The sequence below is a fragment of the Rattus norvegicus genome, chromosome 4, assembly GCF_021556685.1.
Source record: "Rattus norvegicus strain SHRSP/BbbUtx chromosome 4, alternate assembly SHRSP_T2T, whole genome shotgun sequence".
NCBI lineage: Eukaryota > Metazoa > Chordata > Mammalia > Rodentia > Muridae > Rattus > Rattus norvegicus.
The window spans coordinates 13202637-13223859 of record NC_141537.1 but is presented as its reverse complement, the minus strand read 5'-3'; the positions used below and the strand labels follow the sequence as shown (position 1 = coordinate 13223859).

The 21223-nt window shown below is 40.7% G+C and overlaps 1 protein-coding gene and 1 long non-coding RNA gene across 4 annotated transcripts in view; one reads left to right on the top strand and one right to left on the bottom strand.

The window, feature by feature from the left end:
- Positions 1-21223, top strand: part of Lhfpl3 (LHFPL tetraspan subfamily member 3) — a 540637-nt gene that overhangs the window by 33015 nt on the left and 486399 nt on the right.
- On the bottom strand, positions 750-8523 carry LOC134486548 (uncharacterized). The gene is made up of 2 exons (XR_015686314.1): positions 8270-8523; positions 750-2457 (listed from the first exon to the last, which is right to left on the bottom strand). It is a non-coding gene; the product is annotated as an uncharacterized LOC134486548 (long non-coding RNA).

Below are 21223 nucleotides of genomic sequence, written 5' to 3'. Positions count from 1 at the left end.
GGCAGCGTAATGATCCTTTTGCAATGGTGGCAGTTCGTAAAAATGATTTAAATTTGTTGCTACTGATAGACATAGATGAATTCCCATGCAGGGTTATGGATCACCGAGAAAAAAAGACCAAGACAATGCCACACAGCCAGGGAGTGACAGGAGCATCCCCTGTTAGAGGATCTGTGTGGCAGAGCTTCTGAAGACTGGGCTCTGAGGGACCCTATGTTGCCTCCTTCTTTACTGGAGCAACACACTGGATGGTTATTGCCCTAAAAATAATGATTTTACCTTAAGAATATTTTCAGCTCCTTGGGAGTAATATTAAATACCTGAGTGTATCAATGAGGAATTTACTTACCAGCGAGAATGAGACATTAGTTATCTGGAGATGAAAAGACTTTTGGAAAGTTAGACTTTATGTCATTTTACGAATGAAAACTGAAACTTAAAAATTTTTATTTACTCTTCTATATGTCACCGTTAGTTGGTTTCAGCAATTGAAAGACAGATACTAAGGGGGTTAATTTTCTAGATACAGATCTTCTCACTCAGAATGACTCAACAAAAGTGATTAAAGGACAGGATGGCTTGGTGTGGTCCTCTCTCTAAAACTGACCCAGACAGATATCCATGGTGCCAATCCTCTGATGTATGAAGGTTTCTGAGTCTTTCACATAGTGACAGCGCCTGCACCGCCAGTGTGGGAATATTGGGCATAGATCTGGGGATTGAAAGAAAACACGTGCACGGGTCACCCATTTTCAGAGAGTGCCACCAAGGCTTTATTGAGATTTCCTTATATACCCGAGGCAAAAGCCGTGGAAAACAACAAGGCAGGTGAAAATCCCCAACCAGGAAAACAGGAAAAGTCTGTGTGGTGGAAAGTTCCGGGCCCAATCAGGGGCATAAACAACTTCTTAGCAACAACAAGCTGGAAGGCTAGGTGGGGAGGAAGGGTGTCATGGAAAGTCCTGGTCCCAAATCAGGGGCTAAGAGCAGCTGCCAAGGGTGTAAACAACTTCTTACTATAGCAGGCTAAAAGGCTCAGCGAGGGGGAAGGGAAACACCCCAAGGTAGGGCCTGACAATTCCCCCTCTTTTATTTTTTTTAAAGTAGCGCCTATCTTAGGATCAATCTGGAGTTCCAAAACTCTCTTTCCCATTTCTGAAAACCCTGCCAGCCTCAGGGTTTCTGTCTTAGGTGAGTATGGTCCCAGAAGGTTGCCCGTCTTTGGCTAACCACTTGTCATATAAACTGAGCCTAATTTGGGCTGATGGATTATTCCCAGTCAATGAAAACCAAACCTGTTTGGTTTCAGCCTGAGACTGGATCTGTTGGTACTTTAAAATAGCCCAGGGGCAGCTGCTAAGAGCGAGCAATCAAGATAAGCATTCAAATCCCCAACAGCCTTGCTGCTATTAAGGACCTTAACAGGGGTTACACACATAGAATGATAAAGGTAGAACAAGACATAACATGGGTTTCCCAGAGGAAGTCCAATAGAGAGCAGTTTGTTGGTTGAGATTAAAAATGACCAACTGAATCTGAATTTTAACGCTATTCTGTACAGTCAATGTCGTGGTGACTTTTCCAGGGCGTATCCGCAGTCCCAACGATAGCTGTCAATTGAGATATGGCCACACCAACCACTGCAGCAGTGGTGGCTGAAATGGCGATGGCAGCAGTGGTGGCTGAAATGGCGATGGCAGCAATGACTGTCACAGTAATGCCAGAAGTCTCTTTTATGCCTGTAGAGTTCCACTGGGAATCAGCCTTCATCCAGAGGTATGGAGATCACACCAGGAACTCAAACAATCCATGCAGAATCTTCCTGTTCCCAGCAACTGGTCAGTAGGATAGGACCTGGAAGAACAATTGAGAATCTCCTCCCTTGACACTGCCTTAGTCCTATTCCGAACCAAAAAGAAAAAGGGCTGCCAACACGCGTGGCACAGATTTTTTTTCTCTTAATTGGGCAAAAATGTAGGGAGGTATCAAAAATGGCAAGGGGCAGTACTTAGAGGTTCAAGCCAGCACCTATGTGCTGGTCTAGAAGGCAGATAACTATCATTTCTAATAAGGCTAATGGGGTACAAAATATCTCTCAATCCTATTAACACTAGCATTGGTAACAGAAATATTAAAATCAGCTATGGAAACATTACTAAAAGTAAACATGAATGACAAAAGGAGCTATTTAACGAGGCTTTATAAAAATCTTAACAAAACATAGACTATCTTTTAAGATGAAAAGTAAGGTTAAGAATCATTCGTTTTACCTTTGTGTGAGCTGCCATTTTACCTGTTGCGTGGTTTGTTGTAATAACAGCAGGCTGTGCCGTGTTATGTGTTCCCCCTGGCATCAGGATCAGGGAATTCTTCACGAAGCTTTAGTATATCTCCAGGTGGACTGTCATCCACAGGACGCACACAATACTCAGGGACCCAAACAGGGGCCTCAGCATCCTTGGGAAAGATGCAAACTGATCCTCTTACCCTGATTATGATGGGGTCAGGTCCCTTTCAGGCTCCTGAGGCCAGATCTTTCCATTTAACTAAGCCATTATGTCCTCTGTCCTTCCTCCAGTGCCTGTCAGCTGCTGAGAGACCAGCCTTATCCACAATTAAAAAATTTAAGATATAAAGAGTAGTTGATAATTTAGGAGGGGCTTATACTCTCCCTCTTTTATTCTTTCAAGTTGGTTTGGTGAAATGGGTTCGCTCTACAATTTTTTGACCTTGAGAATTGTAAGGGATACCTGCTTTATGAAGAATATCGAAATAAACACAAAATTGTTGAAATGTTTTGCTGGTATATGCTGGTTCATTATCAGTTTTTATTTGCCTAGGCACATTCACAAAGGCAAAGGCTTGTAAACAATGGCTTTTCACATCTTTGATCTTTTCTCCACTGTGAGCAGAAGCAAAGATCAATCCTGAATAGGTATCTATGGACACATGGACATATTTCAATTTCCCAAAAGAAGGTACATGTGTGACATCAATTTGCCAAATGTCATTGGGCATCAATCCTCTAGGATTGACAACCAGACTAGGCGAGGGTATTAACGGAGCACACGAGGAACATAGAGTAACTATCTGAACAGCTTGCTCCTTGGTGCATCCTGTACTATGTTTTAAATATTGTGAATTTATATAAAATTTTCTATGTAATTGAAGGGCCAAATCATAAGAATCAAGAGCTGCAGCTACAAATTGTGGCCTAGTATACAGATCAGCAGCAGCATTACCTTCTGCCAAGGGGCCAGCCGATCCAGAATGACCTCTGATGTGCCCTACATAAATAGGCTCTCTGCGTTGCCACAATAACGCCTGCACTTGCAAAAGACAAGAGCAAATAGGAGACACAGGAGCAATATATGCAGCAGTTTCCAAAGGTAAAATAATATTAGATACATAAACATTATCTGTATAAATATTGCAGGGCTCTTCAGGAAACAAGGATAGTGCCAAAGAAGGGCCTTTAATTCAGCCAACTCTGTTGAGGTGGAATCAAGCATCATTTTCTCCACTTTGCCCTCTGAAAGAACCACAGCGTATCCCTTAGAGGAACCATCAGTGAAAACTAATCTAGCCTTACTTAAAGGCTGATTTTTTACTATAGAGGGAAAGATCACAGGATGTAACTTAAAAAACTGACAAATTTTATTTTCAGGATAATGGTTATCAAATTGACTAGTAGTGGAACATGAAAAAATAGACCAATCATCAAAAATTCCAATCAAATTATTTACCTGTTCTTGTTCGTAAGGTAAAATAATAAATTTAGGCTCCACCCCCAAAGACCTGAATACTCATTTTTTTGAGCTTTAAACGTAACTGCATCACTGCCTGATAATAGGCCATCACCACCTTGGCTGGAGAGATCTGAGAATGGACCCATAATAGGGGACCATCCTGCCAAAAAATTCCAGTTGAGGAATGTGAGGATGCAAAAATAATCAAGGAAAAGGGCTTGTTATAATCAATATAATTAAGATGAGCTTTCTCCAAAGCGTCTTGTACTAGTTCTAAATACTTACAGCCTTCAGGTGTTAAAGTTCTTAAAGAAGTTGGAGAAGGTTCTCCCTTCAAAATTTCAAATAATGGTTTTAGCTGTCCTGTACCAAGATGTAACAAGGGACGAAGCCAATTTAGATCTCCTAATAATTTTTGGAAATCATTTAAGGTTTTCAGATTATCTAATCTAATTTTTTATTTTAATGGTTTTATTCCCTTTTGCAATAATTGATTTCCCAAATATTGATAAGGGAAATTCTCTTGTATTTTCTCAGGGGCAAGGACCAATCCTGCTGATCGTAAATTCTCCCGAAGGTCTCCAAAGGCTTCTAGAACCTCACATTTATTGGTCCCTGACAGTAAGATATCATCCATGTAATGAACAATATACAACTGAGGACATTTATCTCTAAGGGGCCTTAGGGCAGCAGCAACATAAATTTGACAAAGGGTGGGGTTATTAGCCATACCCTGAGGTAAAACTACCCAATGAAAACGATGGGCCAGTTCCTTTAAATTAATTGAAGGCACACTGAAGGCAAATCTTTTACAATCTTTAGGGTGCAAAAGGATAGTAAAAAAGCAATCCTTTAAATCAATAATTAACATGAACCAAGATTTAGGAATTGCTACAGGGGAGGGAAGGCCAGGTTGTGTGGTCCCCACAGGTTCCATAGTCTTATTGACTTCTCCAAGATCTTGCAAGAGGCGCCATTTCCCTGATTTTTTCTTGATCACAAAGATAGGAGTATTCCAGGGAGATGTAGATGGACCTATATGTCCTGCTTCAAGTTGTTCCTGCACTAAAAGATGAGCAGCCTCCAATTTCTCTTTGGATAAGGACCACTGCCTAACCCACGCTGGTTAATTAGAATTCCATGCAATGGGTAAAGGTCGAATACTCAGAGGCTGTTTAGCAGGGGCCCTTAAGATAAATTTCCCAGGCCACTCTTGTCCCAGGGATGGTGTATAATGTTTTTCCTCACTAATATTGTAGGATTTTCCCCATAAAACATTTTTTTCCAGCGCCCTACCTGGGCTCCTCCCCATACTTTTCATCATTCTTTGGGCAGGTTGTGTAATCAAGACAGCTCCCATATCATGAAGAACATCCCTTCCCCATAGATTAACAGGAATATTATCGATGATAAAGGGTTGAAAATATCTTATATGTCCTTCCTCATCTTTTCATTTAAGTATTTTACTACCCTTTTGAGGGGCTGTAGCTGTCCCCACTCCTTGTAAAGTATGTAATGACTAATTACATTTTTAGTTGTTTCTCCTGTTAAAGCAGTTGCAACCAGAAAGTCTGAAAAAGTGTCAATCGTCACAAATAGATCTAGAAACACCAGACTATTGTCTCTAGCTATTACTATTCTGATGATGTAAAGAAAGAGATTATCTAATTGTTCCTATGCAAGGCCCAAAATCTGCCTGGTATATAAATTTATTGTGACTTTGCCCTCACTAAGGGGTCCAGGCAATCCAGTCAGAGTTCTTAAATGGCCTATAAAGGAACAGTACATTTTCTTAAATCAGTTGTATTAGCACAAATAGTTGTAAAAATCAAGGGTTAAAAGTATCTAAAAGAGGAAAATTTTTTAATCAATTATAAACCATAAGCTATACATTGTCTATCAGTATATGAATTGAAAGCTTGATTTTTTTTAACACTTTAACAAGAGTGGCTACAGCACGTAATTCAATAATCTGTGTTGAAGCAGGGTGAAAGTCAAGAGAATGAACATGTGATCCGATTACATGTGTTGCCTTCTCATTAAATAACCAATTTAATTGCTGGTTGGAATAAGGTATGTTTCATCAGGTTCTTTTTCTAAAATACTTCCTGACTCAATCTTACGATTCTGTACATCTAGCTCTCTTTACTTTCTATAAAGCTATTCAGTCACTCTGCAGTTAATTGTCTAGGGGAATAGAATTTGCATCTCCCTTGGGAATATCAAAGGCTTAAGTCCTCCTGTGGTAAACTTAAGGTAAGGTCTTAGCCAATTAACATATCTTAGAAGCTTTTAAAAATAATTTCAAGTAAACTATATTGAATTTTCTGTGCCACAGTTTGTTTAGGATATAACCAATGTCTCAAATATTGAAAAGGAATATTGAATCTTTTCTGGAGCAGCAGCTACTCCCCAAAATTTAAAGCACGTAAGAGTAAAGGCTTATAGTAAAATTAAAATGTCTATATAATGAATAATATACACTGAAAGATTCAAAGTCTTAGCTTCTTGTATTGAAGCAGTGACAAAAAAATTTTACATCATCTGGGGCCAAAAGTGATTCCTCGAGGCAAAACTTTCCAATGGTGTCACTTCATGGGCTCTCCAAAATTATAAGCACACTCACTAAATGAAAATCTTTCACAATCGCCAGGATGTAAAGAAAGAGCATAAAAACAATCTTTTAAATCTATAGTAATTGTATATGTATTTCTTGAAATAGCAGTTGGAGTGAGCAAACAGGCTGTAATGCTCTTATAAGTTCCATAGCGTCATCAACCTTTCGTAAATCCTGTAACAATCTCCACCTGTTTGATTTTTTTTAAATTACAAATATGTGTGAGTTAGAATCCTGAGCCTGTCTGTGATTGAACTGTAAACTGTGGCCAATGTAACACTGGCAATCATTAACCACAATCTTTAAGTTTCCCTTGTAACACCAGAGCACAACCATAACTTTGGAAAGCAAAACTCAACCTCCAACAAACCATCTATTCTCCAAAATCCAGTCTCTCCAAAACACCAAGTCCATTCCCCATGCTCCAAAGTTTGACTGCCAATTCTTGCATATGAACAAACGATGGTGTGGGCTCTAATTCCTCAACAAAGATACATTGCCCTAAATTCTTTTATAAGTGTGGTTTCTAGGATAACAATTATATTAAAATATTATTCCAATTTAGACCTGTTTCCCTGGCTTGGCTCATGCCACGTGTTGTCTAAAATTACTCCATCTGAATTATGAGGTTTAAGCCAACTTTATGTTACCAATGTTACAAATTTTTAACCATACCCTATAACTTAAAAGCCAGTAACCTATAACCAAGACATGTAGAGCATATTATACATTTAAAACCAATCAGAAACAAAAAATGAAGTGGCTACACATTATCTTTAATATTTAGATCAATCACCATTTTTACTTTTTCTAGCTGTAGTTTTAAGAGAAACACCTTGTCACCTGTTGAGTCCAATAATCAGAGTCAAAGATTTTTCTAAGAGAAACAGCCATCAGTTCCATTACCATAGATGCTGTGAAACTCCTGGTGCCTTTAGGATTGGCTAGTGTAAACATTTAGCCAGCCCCCTGGGGAGCTTGCCCAGTGGACTTAGGCTCCTAGCTACAGATGCAGGGCTCCAAAAGACAATTGAAACTGCTTTTTGTTTATTTGTTCCTTTCTTGAAAGGAGTTAAAACTACATCAATGGGTGAATCAACCAGCATTTAAAGTTTTAACCATTTTTTTTCTTTTAAACACAAAACATTCAAGCAACGAGAAGAAAAACCCAGACATAAATTGACATACATGGACATCTTGGTGCACCAAGGACAGACAATAGACATAGAGGAAAAGAACTAGATGGTGTCCCACCAAAGGGACCCAGATATCCTACCTAAAGGACCCAGAACCAGAAATAAGCACTTCTCCAAGAGGAGCCAGCAAGGAGGCAAGATGTCTCCCACCTTCTTCTGTCCCCAGGAGAGCTCCAAAAAAGCTTAAGCTCATTTTCTTCTTTTGCCAAAGCATCTGTGGAGAGTTCGGGAGGACTGTTTTTCTCAACCCCATTCTCTCTCTTGTCTAGGATGTAAACTGTCTCTAGTCAGGGTCCAAAGACTAAAAGCATCTATGAGAATTGACTTTGCTTCTCTAGACTTTAGCATAACTCTAAAAGAACACATACACAAAAACATTTTACCATTATTACCTTGTCCTTTTTCACACTTTTTTTTTTTTTGGAGCTAAGGACTGAACCCAGGGCCTTGTGGTTGCTAGGCAAGTGCTCTACCACTGAGCTAAATCCCCAATCACCTTGTCCCTTTTAACCTGTTTCCAATCCAGAATATTAAAACCGCCACTAGCTATAAACCAAGGACTGACTTGTTCTATAGTTTTAACAAAATCTTGGGCTATCTTTACCTTAATACCAGTACCTTGTTGTTTGAGTAAACTTACAAGCTGATCTATGACCAATAACTTGTAGTTCCCATGGCTAAGGCAAAACCTTTGTAGTGCTACTTACTTTTAGCTTTGCCCTGTGGTCACCCCTTGTCCCCAATACATTCCACTTCTTTGCCGGCCGGCCTTTTGGAATGATCCCGTCAGGTTGTCCCCTCTTTCCCGATCTTGGTGGAACCTCCAAATGACGGCGCCTGCCACCAGTGTGTGCATATCAGGCATAGATCTGCGGGATTGAAAGAAAACACGTATACGGGTCACCAGTTTTCAGAGAGTGAAACCAAGGCTTTACCCAAGGCAAAAGCCGTGGAAAACAACAAGGCAGGTGAAAATCCCCAACCAGGAAAACAGGAAAAGTCTGTGTGGTGGAAAGTTCGGGCTCAATCGGGGGCATAAACAACTTCTTAGCAACAACAAGTTGGAAGGCTGGGTGGGGAGGAAGGGTGTCATGGAAAATCTCGGCCTCAAATCAGGGGCTAAGAGCAGCTGCCAAGGGTGTAAACAACTTCTTGCTATAGCAGGCTTTAAAAGGCTCAGCGAGGGGGAAGGGAAACACCCCAAGGTAAGGCCCGACAACATAGGGATCCATGAGAATGCTCAATCTGTACGAGAAAAAGAATTCTACCCTAGCACAGTGTTCCCATACCCAAGCCTAGAACCTTCTGCTCAAGCTGGCCTATCTCTCAGACATAATAGGGTCAGGTTTATTTCTTAATGTGGTATAGTGTGCTGAGTATGTGAGCTATTGTGGATCTTTCATTCATGTGATTTCATTTTCCCAACAGTTTTGCCAGTATTTATTATATTATAAAACCAATGCTGAGACCAGAAAGTAACAAGTCCAAATATCGAGGGACAGAACTCTCTTCAAACTCAGAACAGTTTGGCTCTCAGGATTTCCTCTCTTCGTTGTTCTATATGACAAGGGCTTTCTGGATGGTTAGCCACAAGACTGGTCACAGGAGATGGGTCATGGGACAAGGAACATTTTGAAGGGATTGAAAAGGTAAACCTGGGAAGTTGCCAAGAGCAAGAAGCCATGTCTAATCTGCTCCATCTCCTCTTACTCAGCTCAAGTGTTACCTCTCTATATGTGGCTTTACTGCGCATGCCCAGCAGTTAGCGCCTGACCCCCCTGCACTTGCTATGATCTCCCATGTGCCTGTAATCACACCTCCTATGCTTTATGTGGCTGGCACTGAACCTTAAGGAATCCATCTGACAAAGGCACCCAGATACCTCTCAGAGAAGTGGAGGGAGGAGTCTGAGGAGGTGATGTAGAGGCCAGGCAGTAGCTAACTGGACTTAGAGACGAGCTTCCTGTTTCTTCGTTAGCCGTAGGAGAGACTCAGTGTGCACGCCGAGAGATAGGCATGTGGTGAAAAAGCCCGCACTTTGTAGCTGTTGTGTTTTCAGGATTAGCAAGCTTGGGTGGTGATTTTGTTATTCTGAGAATATGTTTTTTTATGTGTGTGTGCGCGTGCGTGCCTGCACGTGCACATTTAAAACATTTACATACATTCTTGCCAAAAATGCATTGAGAGAAAGACACTGAGGCAGAGTGAGACATAAGGAGATCACTGCTGGGAAGGTTCAAAAGAATCCACACTTCATCTCTAAGCCCGGGAGCCACAGACTATACAGCTCACAGTTCAAATCCCTTTCACAGTCTGTCTTCCTGAGTTAAGCTAGTTAGTTATATGTGTTTTCATTATCAAAAATAAAATCAAAAGGAAGCTATTTGGTGGCATAAAGAAAGAAGGTGGAATTCCCCTTTGCTGAGCCACGCCCCTTCACTAACGCGCTGCCTACAGCGGCTTTTCTCTTATTTACCACAGAAGCCCAAAACAGTTTCAATCTGGTTCCTCTCAGAAAAAAATTTCCAATCACTGCTTTAAGCCATAGTAGCGTCCCTCTTTGAGGCTGGGGAGAAAACAGAAACATTGTTTCCATTGTTTCAGGAGCCTCGCAGCCGAGTTTATAGATTTATTAGATTCCTCTTGAATTTTTGCTGTTTCTTTAATCTGTGTTGGCTGAAAGGTCTGGAATAATTGTACCTTGTGAAGGTGCATTCTAAGTACTTTCTGGAAAATCTCTCATGATTGATTTTGGTGAAGGAGTTTTAATTTTTAAATTGCCTTTGACTTTTCCATCTCTGACTGAGAGCCCAAGGGAACCGGCTAGGTGATCGATACCGACCATGGTTCTACAGCCCTCATGGCTGCTCTGAGGATTGATCAGGTAAAAATGTATGGGCGGCTTACTTGGGAAAGGGCACTCCATAACAAAGACAGCATTATCAATAACACATCTTTGATCTCTGACTCATAAAATAATGTTTACACAAAAATAACAATCTTGATTATTAAATGCATGCTTCTAAATGAGGCCAAAGTAGTGAGTGGTTTGGAACAAGGTAATCAAGGGATAATAAAAGAGATCATTGTGGTGACAGCACGCATTGGGCTATTCTTTCAAAAATATTTTTATTGAAAATAGTTTTATACAATATATTTTGATACTTTACTATGCCCCCAACTCTGCCCAGATGTTGCCCACCTCTGTATGCACCCAACTGTATTGCACCTTAACAAAGAAAAACGAAAAGAACAGAAAGCAAGAAACAATAACAAAACAGGAAACACAACTTCCCACCCTGACAAAGAAACCCTGAACATCTAAGCAAGCAAGCAAAAGCCAAAACAAAGCAAACTCTTTAAGTCCACATTCTGACACTCAACTGCTCCTGGGCACCGGGTAGGGTGAGGGGGGATGCCATGAAGTATGGTTGATCCACCCATTGGAGAAACCATACTTCCTCTTTCCCAGCAGGCATCAGTGCCAATAGGTTCTTGGTTAGGGGTGGGACCCAATGCCCACTTCCTCCTCCTGTCTGACTTAAACTTGCACAGTTCTTGTGAGTGCTTCCAGTCTCTGTGAGTTCATGTGTGCATCAGCCTTGTTTGTGTTGGGAAGATGCATAACAGTCTCTATTTTTAAGAAGACAAACTTTGTACAAGGCAATAAGAATGGGTTGATTTGTATACTTTTATATGCTGAGCCCCAGTTGCACCAGTACCATTTGTTGAAAATGCTGTCTTTTTTCCATTGGATGGTTTTAGCTCATTTGTCAAAGATCAAGTGACCACAGGTGTGGGGGTTCATTTCTGGGTCTTCAATTCTGTTCCACTGATCTACCTGCCTGTCTCTGTACCAATACCATGCAGTTTTTACCACGATTTCTCTGTAATACAGCTCGAGGTTTGGGATCCTGATTCCCCCAGCAGTCCTTTTATTGTTGAGAATAGTTTTCACTATCCTGGGTTTTTTGTTATTCCAAATGAATTTTCAAATTGCTCTTTCTAACTCTATGAAGAATTGAATTGGAATTTTGATAGGGATTGCATTGAATCTGTACATTGCTTTTGTTAAGATGGCCATTTTTATTATATTAATCCTGCCAATCTCTGAGCATGGGAGATCTTTTCACCTTCTGAGATCTTTCTCACTTTTTTTCTTCAGAGACTTGAAGTTCTTGTCATTCAGATCTTTCACTTGCTTGTTTAGAGTCACACCAAGGTATTTTATATTATTTGTGACCACTGAGAAGGGTGTCATTTCCCTAATTTCTTTCTCAGCCTGTTAATTCTTTGATTAGAGAAAGGCTACTGATTTGTTTGAGTTAATTTTATATCCAGCCACTTTGCTGAAGTTGTTTATCAGGTTTAGTAGTTCCCTGGTGGAATTATGGGGTCACTTCAGTACACTCTCATATCGTCTGTAAATAGCTCAAGCCGAGTTCCTTAAGGACCTCCACTTAAAACGAGGTCCACTGAAACTAATAGAAGAGAAAGCGGGGAAGAGCCTTGAACACATGTTCACAAGGGAAATTTTCCTAAATTGAACACCAGTGGCTTACGCTCTAAGATCAAGAATCGACAAATGGGACCTCATAAAACTGCAAAGCTTCTGTAAGGCAAAGGACACTGTCATTAGGACAACACAGCAACCAACAGATTGGGAAAAGATCTTTACCAATCCTACATTTGATAGAGGACTAATATCCAAAATATACAAAGAACTCAAGAAGTTAGACTCCAGAGAATCAAATAACCCTATTAAAAACTGTGATACAGAGCTAAACAAAGAATTTTCAACTGAGTAAAATCGAATGTCACAGAAGCACCTAAAGAAATGTTCAACATTCTTAGTTACCAGGGAAATACAAATCAGAGGGATTTGTACTTTACAGCAATCAGAATGGCTAAGATAAAAAACTCCAGTGACAGCAGATGCTGGTGAGATGCTGATGTGGAGAAAGAGGAAGACTCCTCCATTGTCGATGGGATTGCAAGCTGGTACAACCATTCTGGAAATCAGTTGGGAAGTTTCTCAGAAAATTGGACATAGTGCTACCTGAGGACCCAACTATACCACTCCTGGGCATATACCCAAAAGACGCTCCAATGTATAATAAGGACACATGCTTCACCATGTTCATAGTAACTTGTTTATAATAGCCAGAAGCTGGACAGAACCCAGATGTCCTTCAACAGAGGAATGGATACAGAAAATGTGGTACATCTACCCAATGGAGTATTATTCAGCTATTAAAAACAATAACTTCATGAGATTCTTGAACAAATGGAGGTAACTAGAAAATATCAAACTGAGTGAGGTAACCCAGTCACAAAAGAGCACACATGGTATGCACTCATTGATGAGTGGATATTAGCTCAAAATCTCAGAATATCCAAGATATAATTCACAGACCACATGAAGCTCAAGAAGAAGGAAGAACAAAGTGTGGTTGCTTCAGTTCTTAGAAGGGGGAACAAAAATACTCATAGGAGGAATTATGGAGACAAAGTGTGGATCAGAGACCAAAAGAAAGGCTATCCAGAAACTGTCCCAACTGGGGATCCATCCTATATATAGCCACCGAACCCAGACAATATCGAGGATGCCAAGAAGTGCATGCTGACAGGAGCTTGATACAGCTGTCTTCTGAGAGGGTCTGCCAGAGCATGACAAACACAGAGGTAAATGCTCACAGCCATCTATTGAACTAAGAAGGGGGTCCTCCAATGGAGGAGTTAGAGAAAGGACTGAAGGAGATGAAGGTGTGTACAACCCATAAGAAGAACAACAATATCAACCAACCAGACCCCCCAGAGTTCCCAGGGACTAAATCTCCATCCCAAAAGTACACAGGGATGGATCTATGGCTCCAACCACATATGCAGCAGAGGACGGCCTTGTCGGGCATCAATGGGAGGAGAGGCCCTTAGTCCTGTGAAGACTCGATGCCCCAGCGTAGGGGAATGTCCAGGCGGGGAGATGGGAGGCAGTGGGTGGGTGTGTAGGGGAACACCCTCATAGAAGCAGTGGGAGATAGGCACTTTCTGAAGAGGAAACCAGGGAAGGGGATAACTTTTGAGATGAAAATAAAGAAATATCCAATGAAAGAAAAAACTTCAAAATAATAAAAAAGGACAAATTTTTTTCTTCTTTCCTGACATGATTATCTCAGTAAGAATCAATGATGTTACTGATCAGAAATCATGTTGGGAGACCTTCTTCTGATGGGTTGGTCCCACACTGTACAAACAGCCCATCAGGTAGACTCTCAAGGAGTTAGAACATAAAAGATATAGATGTGGGCCCCTGTCTGGCCAGACGCACTGGTTCCTAGAGTTATCCCTGGAATCCTGTGTGGGTTTCCCTCATAGCAGATGCTGGGACAAGGACGTAGGTGCTTTCACTTTCTTTGGGAGACATTCCTCAGAATAAGGCTTGAGTGCAAGATGAGGAGAGTGAAGAAGAAAGCCAAGAAAGGTTGCATTCCTTGTCTGGGTAACCAGTGTACAAGTTGGGTTCTATCTGCTAGGAAGCCTAGGAGACACTGTGGGGGATTAGCTTCCGACTCTCCTTGCTACAGAGACTAGAGTTCATCAAGACACACTACTGCATAAATAACCATGGTCAGGTTCTGCATCGTGTGCTGTGTGAGGAGCTCTATCTAATACCTTCTGTTTAATTAAAGCAATCAAGATCGATATCATTAGTCGGGAAATTGAAGATGTTGATAGAGGTTCTAGTAGGTCATTGGTTCCATACGTGTTAGTCCTATGATATAGATCCAGGCTTTCTTCCAGAAAAAAAAAAAAAACATTGCTTGTTCCTCTGTGCTGTATAAGGATGCAGCTGCCTCTTTATTGGCTGGTACTTTTAGAGTTTTTAAATGTTATTAGTTTGTAATGATGTCGTATGGGTGAATGTCATGACGTTCTGCTGCGGTAACAAGGGACCTTTGTAGCTGTGTGGTTTAATTGCCTTCTCTCATTATATAACATGTAGGTGACAAGATGGCGCTTTGTTAATATGACTCTCTATTGAGAATCTAAGCTGAATGGACAGCTATTGTCCTAATGTTTCTAACTGCAGGTTATGGCAAGCGTTCTAAAGCCAACCTTGAATTGATATGGCCTTGGTAATAAACACTTAAGCAGTCTCAATTCAAATCCTGTCCCCTGGAGTCCTGTCACTCACAAGGATCCAATGAAGCTTTGATTCATGGGTAATTTGGTATTTCTGTTTACCTTTTACTAGAAGGACACTGAATGTTGGTGATCAGTAGGAAAGTCTCTCAGGGTAGGCTTGATTTAATTCATTTTTACCAAAGTCTTCCTTTTTCTGTTCATAGGCTAGCAAGTTTCAGTTATAAAGTAGATCATCATAACATGGAATATATTTAATTCTAGTGTTGACTTTGTTGTATGGACTCACGAAAATTCAGAGGAGTCAGTGCTGTGGGCATAGCCCCTGAATTTGGATATTAGAAATTAAATCAAAGGAGAGTGATACTCAAAAAGGCCTACCTCATAATCAGTCACCCAAAGCTCATCTTAAGATTGACCCATTTCTTGTATCACCATGAGAGGCAGCGCTCACATACACAATTATCACCCTAAGACTTCTTCTTGAATGCACAGGAAGAGCCTCGGACCATAGGCACAGTCTAAGAATATTAAAAGCACGGTGGGTGGGGACGACTGACTTCGGGGTAGTTCTCCTTTGCAGCATGAGGTTCAGAACCTCCTTTTGTTCTGCAACACATTTTCTCTTTGAGCTGAAGTAACAGTCAAGGGTAAACGTAAAGGGAACGGCAACTATTGACATACACATCTCAAAGAGGCACACTAGGAGCAAATGTGGCTTTGGTCAAGTAACAACAAAGCTGGGAGCAGGTATCAGATTTTAAAGTCTGTTCAGCCCTGTTCATGAGTTTCAAGTACTTCTACCAGAAGACTACCTTGTCTTAGGGGTGGGTTTTAGGAGTGGAGATCATGGGTTTCAGGGGTGGAGATGGAGGTAGTGTGGTCAGGAGAGGACAGGTTATTAAAAGGTGAGAGATTGTTGTGGTGGAAGCCTAGCACTCCTTTGTGTCTTGTTTACTCCAGCACGAGCCTGTCATATAACCCTGGCCATGCCATTAACCTCACTTTCCTCATCTTTAGGAGGAAGTAAGACAAGATTGTACATCAAAAATATCAATCAGCAAGTTTTAAAGTTTTTTCAATTCAGAGACATAGAAGGATGAAGACATTTTGATTTTAGACTAATAGAGACTTAGAATATTTGGACTTTAAGAAAGTAAGTCATTTTCCAGAGGTGCTAAAGATCCAGGGAAAGAGGATAGTCCCAGTGAAGGAGTAGGGATTCTTTGCTACAAGCATGTGGTATAGATTAAGGAAAGGAAGCTTGGGATACTTGGGGAATCCTGAAATCCAAACCACACTCATGACGGAGCCTAAGAACAGAGACCCGAAAAGGATACAAATAAAGCAGCAGTGAGTCTCCTGTGAGATGCCTGAGAAGGGACTGGGCTGGAGCTGGAGAGGGGGAGGGGCTCAAGGTCTGCACATTAGCATTCTAGCCATTAGCGTGTTGCCTGACAGGGTGTGGTCAATGAATCTTGTAAACAAAGATAAGTACTGTCTAGGATAGTGAAGGATGGAGTCCAGAATCAGACTCAGAAATGAGCAGGGAGTGACCTAGTTCACTCTGTCTAACACCCCATCAGGGGCTTTCCCTTCCTCTATGACTGATCCCACAAATAAGAGGTCATTGTCTGAGTGAGAGCAAGGTGAGCCCTCTGCATCTACAGTCAGGGTGTGTGTGTGTGTGTGTGTGTGTGTGTGTGTGTGTGTGTGTGTGTGTGTTTATACAAATGTATGTGAGATATTCTTATCTTCACACTAATGCAGAATTAAAACTTCCCAGTTGCCTGTAGGAATATATTTTATAGCTGTGTCTTGACTACATTCTTGATAGTCATTCTTAAAGAGCAAATGTAATATACAGGGAATGAAACACTAATGAGGCCTGGGCAATCTGCATTTTCAGGTTGCCGAGTTTAAAAGGTAGGCTGGACAGAAAAAACAAATAAATCAGCCAGCAGTCTTGAAGACAGTTTTTTTTTTTCATTTTGCCAGTATGCATAGTTGTTCATTACGTACTTATATTACTTCATAGCTTACTTATGAAGGTCCTGTAGCATGTTTCCTAGGTATCATGAAGTTTGGGGGTGCATGGGAACCTCTTGCTTCATTCTGCTGCTGTAAAGTTTTTTCTAAGGAGTTGTTTAAGATGTTATGCATGATAATGTTGGAATGGGTTTCGCCAAGTTGGAAGAATAAAACCTAAATATATGCTTAGCCTGTGAAAAATTCTATTTGTACCTTTGCTGCATGCTTATGACACATTTGATCATCAGAACCATTTGGAGATTGAGTCCTAAAGGCTGTGGGGGCCCTAAAGGTCAGTGTCACCCTTGTGGCTACAGAGATGACTAGGGCTCAGATATCATTTCGTTTGTAACCTGAGAGAGTATTTTTTTTATTTTATTTCTAAATTTTAAAAAATGCTATATTCAGTTAGAAAATTAGTATAGCCTGCCTATGAAAAGTCCGGATTCAACTTTTCCTATTACCTGGTATCGCTGTTGGTCAGATAAAATGGGTTGCTATGGTGTTGGGTTGCTATGGTGTTGGGTTGCTGTGGTGTTGGGTTGCTGTGGTGTTGGGTTGCTATGGTGTTGGGTTGTTATGGTGTTGGGTTGCTATGGTGTTGGGTTGCTATGGTGTTGGGTTGCTATGGTGTTGGGTTGCTATGGTGTTGGGTTGTTACGGCGTTGGTTTGTGCTTGTCAGGTGGGAAGCATGGAAGATGGAGCGGCTGGAGCTTTATTGGTGCTCACCACCGAAGGGGTGGATCTGGAAACTGTCAACGTGCATGTGTTTTCTCACTTGGAGATTCTGAGGCTACTGAGGTAGTGATAAGTTTAGAAGCTACGTGCATTCATTTCACTTGGCTGTGCTTCGGGAGTGTCCAAGTAAATTAAATTCTGAGTTGTGGTGACTTCAAGATGGCAGTGGCTATTGCTAATAAATTGCTAAGAATTTAGAAGGAGCGAAGTATCTCATAATGATTTTTTGGTTATTATTTCATCTGAAGGCAGAAAGAGAAAATTACAGCTCTGCAGCGGTTCATTGCCTGGAAGTTACTATGTCCCTCAGGCTTCCCCTCCTCCACTTCTGAACTTAAACCTTTAGCCCAGAGCGCTTAGAAATCTGCTAGAGTAAATGTTTGGCTCTTGTATCTTGCCCATAAGCCCAGCTCTTCTCTCAAGAGCATTGGGTACTCTTGATGTATTTTTTATACATAGAGAGCACTACTGAGTACGGATGGGGGCTCATTAGCAGAGAGATATGAGGTATGACTTGAGGGGACCCTCACCAGGCAGCCTTTGCTATAAATTCTATACTTGCTTTTCCCAGCATGAAGTTTGTATTTGAATCATATTTCCTTTATGGTTAAAATCTTTGCCTAGTCTTCCCTTGTGCTTGGTGTAATTGTTATAGGAACATGAATTTGAGATACATTGTCCTAACATAAAGTTTTAAAGGAAGGGTTCATGAGAGAGGAGAGGAAGGATCTGTGTATTTCAGTTTGGGAGTTTTAATACTCATTTTGTCCCAGTAAGAACCTCCAGGACCTTGATCAAGGAAACATGTCTGCAAACATCCAGCATTGGAACTTGGTGATTTGGGCGCCTTCTTTGCCTTGGGATGTGCTTGTTCATTTGTGTTCACCAGCGTCTCTCAATTCATTTGCTTTTGCCTTTACCTAAAACTTTCTTCTTTCATTCTACCACAGAATGAGTGATTTCCAAACAGGGTGTAAACACACACACTCTTTGTATGTTTCCTTCTTCTTTCTCTGCATGGCGCCCTTACAGAAAAGTTGTATGGATTTCATGCCTCATGGAACTATAGTGTTTGTACCTCTGTTCTGATCTCCTACAAGTTCCTGGTCAGTTTGTTCTCACCATTACTAGCTTCTAAATACCTACTGCATGAAAGCCATTATTTCAAGTAAATTTATAATATTATAAATTATAATGTGTAAGTATAATATTTAATAAGTATATTATACATAAACAAATAATATACTTAATAATTGTATTAAAATAATATATACAATTACAAATATATTTATAATATTTAACTTGTGATGGTACAGAGAAATAATAAAACACACTCGTACTACTTATTTATATGCCAGCACCATTCATATATGTACTGAATATTAATTTTTTAATTGGATATTTTATTTATTTACATTTCAAATGTTATCCCTTTCCTGGTTTCCCCTCCAGAACCCACCTATCCCATCCCCCCTCCCCTGCTTCTATGAGGATGCTTCCCACCCATCCCCTCCCCGACATTCCCCTACACTAGGGCATTGAGCCTTGACGGGACCAAGAGCCTCTATGCTATACATTATATTCATTGCATACACAGTTTGATGTACAAATGTATGTAGTGCAAGGATTTTAGCAACTTTAGAGAGTTATAGTTATCATCACATTATAGTTTTATAGCATGTCATAACCACCCATTGCCTCCAGCCTGTCTGCGGTCACTATTCCTCCCCATATTCCACAACACTGGTCTGCTTCCTATTTCCATGAGTTTCCGTTGTCTAGGGAGTTTATGTAACAGGTAATCCTTTGCACTTGTCTGTGCTCACCAACATGCTCCTCTGAACTCATACTTGGTACTGTGTAGTTCTTAGGACATTTTGTTTTCATTGTTGAACAAAATGTTATTATATATCATATTAATATATAAAATATTTTGTATAAATAGATATTTATACATTATATAATATATAATTTATATATAAATAAATATAGCTCACATTTTTATGAATATCTCAGCTTATGGACATGAATTTTTTTCCTACTTTAGGCTTTTACCAGTAATGGATGAATATATGTTTTAACGTCTTCTGAATAGATTCTTAAGACTAAAATTACTGAGTTGAATGCTAAGGTTATTTTTAACTTTCAAAGAAAATGTCAGATTGCTCTTAGAGTGAATATGTAGCATGGAGTTATGCTCCCAGCGGGTCACATGCTTCCAGCCACCCACTAAGGAACTCTTTGGATTCATGAATGAAAGACATGCACGCACGCACGCACGCACGCACGCACTCGCGCGAACGTCAGTTAATTATAAAATGCCTAGGCTACTTCAAGGACTGAGCACTCCTCAAAACTTCCCTTGATAACTCAGGCCCAATCGTGTACTTACCCACTGGCCTCCCACCTGAATTCTTGTATGGCTTGTTGGCTTCTCTCCTGCAGCTCTAAATCTCCTGTCACCACCGTCATGGCGATCCTCCTCCTCCTCCCCCTGCATCCTAGCCCTCACAACTCTAAGGCTCTTGCCTCATCTCCCTTTGCTCAGGGATATATTTTTTATACTCCCTTGAGTAATGCACAACAGGGACGGTTTACTCACACTTGATATCCCGTCTTTTTAGTTATAAGCAAACCACTAGGCGCATAGTAATATTTTACTTCGGTTTTGATTTGTAAATGAATAAACGAAACGCTTATCAGCCATTCATATGTCTGATTTGGGAAATTGACTACTTAAGCAGTTTAGTAGCTCTTTGACTTATTGGGCCTTTTATATATTTCGCATAGTAGTCTTTATCAAATACATAATTCACGAATGTTTTTTGTCGTAAGTGGCAGTTATATTATTCATTAAGTCTTTAAACAAAGGGGATTTTAAATCAAAGATTAACATGTTGGTGTACATGTTAATCATCTATCTATTGGAGAATCGGAAACACTGAAGGATTCCAAAGGCTCTGGGAGCTTGTCCTGAAAGAAAAGCTAACACCCCTAAGCATGGAGGAGCACAAGGGAGGGGCTGCGTGGTGAGACAGGGGTTCTTGTCCCGGGCTCTGACACTTAGTCCTCTGAAGAGGGGAAGCCATCAACTGCTAATGTTGCCAGGGTTGTGGCAAGACTGCTTTGGAAAGAATGAAGGACTGTGAAGAGGTCAGCAGCTGCCACTGCGGCTGACTGACAGAGAAGAGAGCTGAGGTCTGATGAGAAAGCCACTGAACCCTTTCCTCCTCAGCTTTTTAAAAAGGCTTTCTCCTCCCCTCCATCGACACAGCCTATCTAGAGCAGGTAGCAAAACAGAAATGCGTCTTTTGGTCCCAGCTCTACCATTAAAAATCTGAGTGCAAGGAAAGTGGTTTTGAAGTGAGAGACATGAACTTCACTTCAGTATAGGCAGATGTGACCGTCACCCTCGCTTTAAAGATGAAGAAATCCAGGCACCAGAAAGTTGCGGTGGACATTAACACACAGAAGTGCACGTAAGCTGGAGTCTGAGCTCACACGTCTGGCTGTGGGCCCACTTTCTTACTCATCATATTCTTCTGCCTCTCGAGGCAAACATACGCTGAAGTAAAACATACAATTTGTGAGCAGTGACTTGTTATGCTCTGTATTCTTGGATTGGTTTTGGATATGAGATGTTAATTTTAAAAAGGTTACCGCTGAGCCACTGAGTTCTCAACTATAGAGTCAAACTATAGAGTCGGAGATATCCCACTCTTCAAAGAGAAGCCAGACAATGAACGCT